Consider the following 7,933-nt stretch of genomic DNA (forward strand, 5'->3'; position numbering starts at 1 on the left):
ACGTCGAACAGATGTGCACAACTATAGACCTATATCTCTAACGTCGATCAGTTGTAGAATTTTGGAACACGTATTATGTACGAGTATAATGACTTTTCTGGAAACTAGAAATCTAGTCTGTAGGAATCAGCATGGGTTTAGAAAAAGACGGTTGTGTGAAACGCAGCTCATGCTATTCGTCCACGAGACTCAGAGGGTCATTGACACGGGTTCACAGGTAGATGCTGTGTTTCTTGACTTCCGCAAGGCATTTGACACAGTTCCGCACAGTCGTTTAATGAACAAAGTAAGAGCATACGGACTATCAGACCAATTATGTGATTGGATTGAAGAGTTCCTAGATAACAGAACGCAGCATGTCATTCTCAATGGAGAGAAGTCTTCCGAAGTAAGAGTGATTTCAGGTGTGCCGCAGGGGAGTGTCATAGGACCATTCACAATATACATAAATGACCTGGTGGATGACATCGGAAGTTCACTGAGGCTTTTTGCAGATGATGCTGTGGTGTATCGAGAGGTTGCAACAATGGAAAATTGTGCTGAAATACAGGAGGATCTGCAGCGAACTGACGCATGGTGCAGGGAATGGCAATTAAATCTCAATGTAGACAAGTGTAATGTGCTGCAAATACATAGAAAGATAGATCCCTTATCATTTAGCTACAAAATAGCAGGTCAGCAACTGGAAGCAGTTAATTCCATAAATTATCTGGGAGTATGTATTAGAAGTGATTTAAAATGGAATGATCATATAAAGTTGATTGTCGCTAAAGAAGATGCCAGACTGAGATTCATTGGAAGAATCCTAAGGAAATGCAATCAGAAAACAAAGGAAGTAAGTTACAGTACGCTTGTTCGCCCACTGCTTTAATACTGCTCAACAGTGTGGGATCCGTACCAGATAGGGTTGATAGAAGAGATAGAGAGGATCCAACGGAGAGCAGCGCACTTCGTTATGGGATCATTTAGTAATCGCGAAAGCGTTACGGAGATGATAGATAAACTCCAGTGGAAGACTCTGCAGGAGAGATGCTCAGTAGCTCGGTACGGGCTTTTGTTAAAGTTTTGAGAACATACCTTCACCGAAGAGTCAAGCAGTATATTGCTCCCTCCTACGCATACCTCCGAAGAAACCATGAGGATAAAATCAGAGAGATTAGAGCCCACAAAGAAGCATACCGACAATCCTTCTTTCCATGAACAATACAAGACTGGACTAGAAGGGAGAACCGGTAGAGGTACTCAGGGTACCCTCCGCCACACACCGTCAGGTGGCTTGCGGAGTATGGATGTAGATGTAGATGTAGAAACCAGCTGCACGGAAGCCAGAGAAGGCATTTCAAAATGAAGCAACTTAAAGAAAAGCATTCTTCAAAAGTTCTTCAACTTCATACTCAGTAATTCTCGGCTGCCCTGTTCGTGTCATGAAAATGTTATATTCTCTAGAAAGAATAATAGAAATGATGTATATTTCTTTGATTCAGGATGTAAACTAATTTGCCAATATCCAGCTGTCAGCTCCATTATGCTAAAATATTTTGGTTTCTCAAATTTAGATAATAATTCATCGATGTTAACTGGTCGGTCTGTATATGCTTATTCAAAGTACGTCTAGCACTAAACTCACACCTTCTGTAGCTGTTTTTACTACTATCAAGGGATTATTCATGATGCTAGAGCTATGTTCTATTATGTTATTGCCAATCATCTTGTCAATTTCTTCCTTAACTACTTCTTTCAGACTTACCAGAATTGGATATGGCTTACAGAAAAACAGAGTACTATCTTTGATTTTAAATTTACATATATAATTGCTAACACTACCGGGACGATTAGAAAATACTTCTTCATATACCATTAGAATTTTATATACGTCTAGTTTTTGTTCACTGCTTAATACTGGCATTCATTTGCTGTGCTCTGTATGTCAGCTTGATGTGACACATAACTTACCATTTCAACCTTAGTCGACAATTGTGCTGTGGCTGTTAATTGTAAACATTGCTTCTCAGTTTTTTGTTTACCAATATTGCTGTCCATTGCAAATGGTACACAATATTTGTAGTCACCTTTACCAAAATAAAGAAGATTCTCCTCAAAATTCAATAAGACGTTAAATTCTGATAGACAATCTAGGCCAAACAACACATTACTATTGATATTTTCTACTACTAAGAGTGTATGATGAAATGGGATATTCCCAATATTGCAGTTCCCTGGGTCTTGTGTTTTACAACTTAGCTCTTTGTTCCAGTAACACCGACTATATACACCGCTGTTACTGGTAATAGCGGTAAGTGATGTTTAATTTGTAATGTGCTAAAGAAAGCACTAGAAATAAGTGACACTTCACTGCCGGGATCTATAAATATGTTAATTTCAAAATCTTCCACTTTTCCTATTATTATTGGTTGATGATTAATGGTAGTTAAGTTCTGTTCTTCCAGTAGCAACCATTCTTTGGTTGCTATTTTCTGTGTGAAATTAACATATTTATTATAAATTAGGCCTCCTAATGTATTTCTACAACTGGGGCCCTGGCCCTGGATCCAGATCACACTACTTTTTCCTCATTATTGGTAATCACTGGTTGGTTACTGAAATGGGGTACTATGTTACCATTTTGTACTCTGTTACTGCTTGGTACAAATTCTTGTGACATCACTGGTCCTATAATCAAAGGTGGATGCTTCTTTTGGTAATTATCATTACCATTGCTCCTATTACATTGGTGTACTTTAGCAAAATTAGCCTTGTGTTCTCTAAAATTATTATTACTATTCCTTTAATAAGTCTGATTTTCATTTTGGTGTACAATCTCATTATGGTCCTTCTTCAAGGCATCGAGTGTGTCCACAAAAGGTTTCCACCTACTACACGATATATCTTTCCTGGCGTATATGGATAACTGACTTATTAAAATTTGAACTAACCCTTCTTCCTTCATGGGCTTATCTGAGTACTTCGCACATCTTAAATGCCAGTTGAAACACTTTCTCATTGTGCCCCATGCACTGTTACAATACTTTGGGTCCACAAATCAGACATTGATTTTTCCTGGGCACTAGTTGACCAATACTTCTCCTTAAACATCTTCTGGAAATCTGCCCAAGATGAAAGTTTCCCAATGTTGACTGTACCCCACTCACAGACTTCTCCTAAAAGGTACCCCACCACAAACTCAATCTTTTTTGAATCTTCTCAGTTGTTCAGTAAGGCTTGGTTAAACCATTTCAGAAAGTGAGTAGAATGTACTTCCCCATCTGGCTTGAACTTTGGAAATTGCCTGGATAGTCCAGAATTTGGCCCCCCATTGAAGGTCGGTCATTACTTCACTGATCAATACCATGTTAGGAGAAGTCACCTTTCTGTCTACCTTATCCTGGATGAGTTTGAATTCTTTCCATAAAGTATCTATGCCTCTCTTAGTATCATTAAGTTATGAAGGTAAATTTTGAGAAACATTGCCGGAGGTTACCTTTGCGGCGACTTTTCCGTTGATTATTTCCTCAACCTGTTCCTGCAGATTACATTCCACATTATCTACTCTGGTACTAACACATGCACCCTGCGATTGGACTAAATGTGTTAATTTATCCTGTTTTTCCACATTTTCTTTTAAGGTATGCAACCTCTGCTTTACAGCATCAAATGTAACATTGAATACACTTTTGAAAGGACCCTAACATTTGACCAAGTTCAGCTTCTACATTGTTGCATTTGCCTTCAATATCAAATTCTAACTTCTGAGCGAACTTCTGAAATTGCTCATCCTGCTTTTGGCTAAGGTCAGTAAACATTTGATTCATCTGGACAGTTGAGGAATTACTGAACCCATTCTTTAAATATAACTGAAAACTCTCCATTTTTCTATTTAAGGCATAAAACACAGAATTTAAAACTTCACTTTGCACATCTAATTATTCACTTAAAGTAGCCATTTGAGCATTTGCATTTTCAATACAGAGGAAGGACAATTGTTTCTAGAATTTACTCCGAAATTCTCAAAGCACTACACACTTTTGCAGTTATTGATGGCTACAAGGGCAGCATGGCTCACAAATCCTGCAGGGGACTTCCAAAGACTTGTTGAGTACATGGCACATTGACTTGCTGAGCTACAGTGGGCAAAAGGAGGTCCGGCACAATATAAGGAGGTATTACATGACTTTTGTCACCTCAATGTAGTTAGACACTAGGGATGAAAATTTAACTGGCAAAGAAATTTGAACTGCGAATAAAAATTTATGCTAGCCACTCTGAATGGCTAAGCGATCTGTACACCCCCTACTTCAACATACTGGCTAACATCACTGTATGTAGTGACTGCTTCCAAATTCTAAGTAATTGAAAGACTGATGATTTTGAGACATTACTTGAGTCTGGCTTTCATAATGCCAATTATTATCTTGTAAGCCCCTCTCGTGAGCTCCTCATTCTTGCACAGTTTTGATTGATGACTAACTGAGATGTTATTGTGTCATACATTTTTTTGCTCCTATAACATAATCTACAGGGTCAATGGGCATATCATGGTGATATACCAGTGCCTGTTAGATCTCCAAAGTTAAGCAGATTGGCTGTGATAACCACTTGGATGGGTGACCATCCAAGCCATAATGCACTGTTGACTTACCAGGGTGCACTCAGTCTTGTGATGCCAATTGAGTAGCTACTTGACTGAGCAGTAACAACACCAGGTAACAAAAACAAACAGCAGCTGGAATAGTAGTGGCTGTCCATATCTGCATCCAATATCTGAGAATGGTATGTCCGTACCATTGGGACTTCCAGTGCTTGTTAGGATGGGGTTTTAGTGTAATATACTCTATAGTCTTCATATAACTACAGTAGATTATGTTTTGAAGGTAGATAATCATGAAAATGTCACATATTTTATGTTGGTTGTTAAAAATCATTCAAAAGCCAAGAATGCATAAAAATTCTTTATTTAAGACGACTAGTTTCAACAGGTTTTGCTGTCATATTCAGCCCTTTAACATCTTTTTGTTGTAAACCCTGTTCATTTTATGCTGAATGTTACACAAGACATCAGGTGGGTAAAAATCAGCACATTAAAACATAAGTCATCGCAGAGTGAATCCACTTTAAAAAAAATTGTAAAGTGTTTTCACACAGTGAGAACAAACTCTCTTCCTGCAGTGGTCTGAGCTGCAAAAGGTGGTTATTCAGTCATTTGATAGGTGGTCACATTATTGTGGCCAGACTATGTATGATATTAAAAAAATAACTTATTTGCAAACGGATAACTTTGGGTGCACTCTCTAAACATAGTTTCCATTGCTGATCACACTTTCAAAACTGCTGTACATGTATTTACTCAATCATGAATTTCTACAAGAATGATAGTCGCTCATTTATTTCAAGAGAATTGTTAACACAGTGACTGATTATTGTGGTTTACGTTATTAACTGTTTAAGTATTTTCTGTGAGATTTAAAGAATCTTCTTATGTTACACTGTAGTACTGCAGAAGCAGTATGATACTTATTTACACTTTTACAAAATCATCGTGAAAGAGGTTCTCAGCATGCATTTTGCTCTTTTTTCTGGAATAAGTAAATGGCGGTCTGTATTGTTGCAGGTGCAGAATGGAGCTACATGCAACTGAGGAACACTACTCCTGGGAGCTTGTAATTCAGAGAAATGTTTGAGTTCCTCAATGGAAGACCATGTGTGTAAATTATTTTAAGTGAAATATGTTTTTGTTAAATTGCAAAGCTATATACGATTTGTTAAAACTTCTGTCAGTGAATCACAATATTCCTTTTAATAATGTGGTGCCTTTCATACAAGATATTTTTTTAAATTATTATTAAATTCAAAACTTATTCAATTATAAAGAATATTTTTGTTTTGTCTTCATTTTAAGCTTGATAATCTGCACTGTTTCGTCAGATTTTCATTCCCCAGCTATTGTAAATTAATGAAGAATTATTCCAAAACATACTGAAAACTGCAAATTAGGCACATTTCAATGTCTTCTTTTTGCTAGTGGTGTCTCAGTATACCACAACTCATACAGAGGGAGATTATTCCAAAATAACATAATGCAAATGTTTTGGTTATCATAAACTGAAGGTACACAAAACTTTTTCACACACAATTTTACAATTTAAGGCAGCAATTTTGCTTGCATGTGTGAAAAGTAAATTTTGTTCAACAACTAGCATGTATCATAACTTCTGAACATGGATGACAAGGGTAGAGATAAACGCACATCTTCACCAATGAATGAAGGGAACTGTCATGACAATGAAAAAAAAAATTATAGCTGTTCCTGTGGCAGTCCTTCCATTAGACCACTTTCTTGTATCTTACATGATGTAAAATTTTCTGTGTCCATTTGTTTGTGAACAGATTTGTAAAATTACAATATTCAAATATATAATCAGGGAGAAAAACTGGAGAAAAGATATTGTCTCTCTGGAATGGGAGACATTAAAAATTTCACAAACAGCTGGAATAAAAGAAAAATATTATATGTACAAGGTCAGTAAGAGTAATTTTGTAATATAACAATAATCCCTTTCCTTGTGTACCCTGCCCTATGTTCTTTCATGGTTTATTTTATCAATAATACATTAAACCACCAAGAAACTATATTGGAAGCAAAGTAATGCAAAATATCAAGAAATTGTGAGTTAGTGGCCAACTAACTAACTAACTAACATAAAGGAAGTGGAATCACATATTTTGTACTGGTATCAGTAAATATTATTTTAAGCAGTTGTGCTACCTCAGCTGTTACCTATGCTGCCATTGTTACTACCTCACTTACAGTGAAATGTGGTCTATAGTATTTACATTTGATAAATATTCAGTATTAAAACTGTTTCCCATTACTAATTAGATGAAGCTCAAGAAGTTTCCACAACAGAAGCAAGACTATTATTAGAACGGATAAGATGGAGACATTTAATGTCAATGCTAGGAGTTACTGGGCAAGATCCATAATGTAAATCCAAGTGCCACTATCATCATAAAAATCTTAAACAGAATTCTGTCATTTACTGTAACTATGACTGGTAAACTGGGGTATTACTTTCATTGTCTCTATTCCAGTCACTGACTTTATTCAGATGTTAAAATTTATTAAAATGTTCATCCTCAATAAATTTTTGCCATGTCAGGAGTTTTCTGTTCTTTTTGCTCCCTTTGAATCCTCTGCAGAGAAGAAGAATAGTTCTATTTTTTATATGTGAAATACAATATGGGATGTATCTATCACCAGTAGTACAATGCTCCAAATTACACGCTATTAGTGGAGAATTGTCAGCTCACTGTAATATGTAAATGTTAGATTAAACTTCATAATGACAAAATAAATAGTCATGTGGTATTGTTCATATGTTTCAATCAATCATAATATTTTATTTTTCTGAAGTAAAGTGACTGTGAAGGGCTATAATTAATGAAGGGAATAATAAACACTACTTCACTAGATGAATTGATTTCATTTTGATCTCAGAAATGTAACTGGAGTGGTATTGCAGATTTCATCTTCGTATGTTGATGAGAAATAAATTTTTGTCGAGTTGGGCATGGTGGAGGATTGATGACAAGAATAATAATAAGTTTATTGTAGCCATAAAAATTAAAAGTACAATGATAGAAAAAAAGAAATTAGAAATTTTACCTATTATGATTTGCATAGACACTTATTGACTTTGTCATTTTGGTACAGAGATCTAGATGATAATGTTTGCAAATTTGATGACACAATTTAGTCTCACACATTTTGTTTCGTTCATGATATGACGTGTTGCCGCAAAGATGGTGGTGAAAACCATGGACTGCCATTCTGGTGATCACATGTCTCATTTCTAAGTTTTCCTTTGTCCATGTTTGATCAATCATGCCACCTGTGTTGTAAAATTCTGGAGGTATACCTTCCCTTTTTTCCTTCAAA

General features: G+C 36.1%; 1 long non-coding RNA gene across 2 annotated transcripts in view; it reads left to right on the top strand.

The window, feature by feature from the left end:
• The window catches only part of LOC126299436 (uncharacterized), a 53,616-nt gene extending 47,819 nt beyond the window's left edge, over positions 1–5,797 (top strand). For both annotated transcript variants that reach the window (XR_007552803.1, XR_007552802.1), the window contains exon 4: positions 5,606–5,797. This is a non-coding gene — a long non-coding RNA (uncharacterized LOC126299436). The remainder of the gene's footprint in view (positions 1–5,605) is intronic.
• Positions 5,798–7,933: the final 2,136 nt, after the last annotated feature.

Source organism: Schistocerca gregaria, chromosome X (assembly GCF_023897955.1).
Source record: "Schistocerca gregaria isolate iqSchGreg1 chromosome X, iqSchGreg1.2, whole genome shotgun sequence".
Lineage (NCBI taxonomy): Eukaryota > Metazoa > Arthropoda > Insecta > Orthoptera > Acrididae > Schistocerca > Schistocerca gregaria.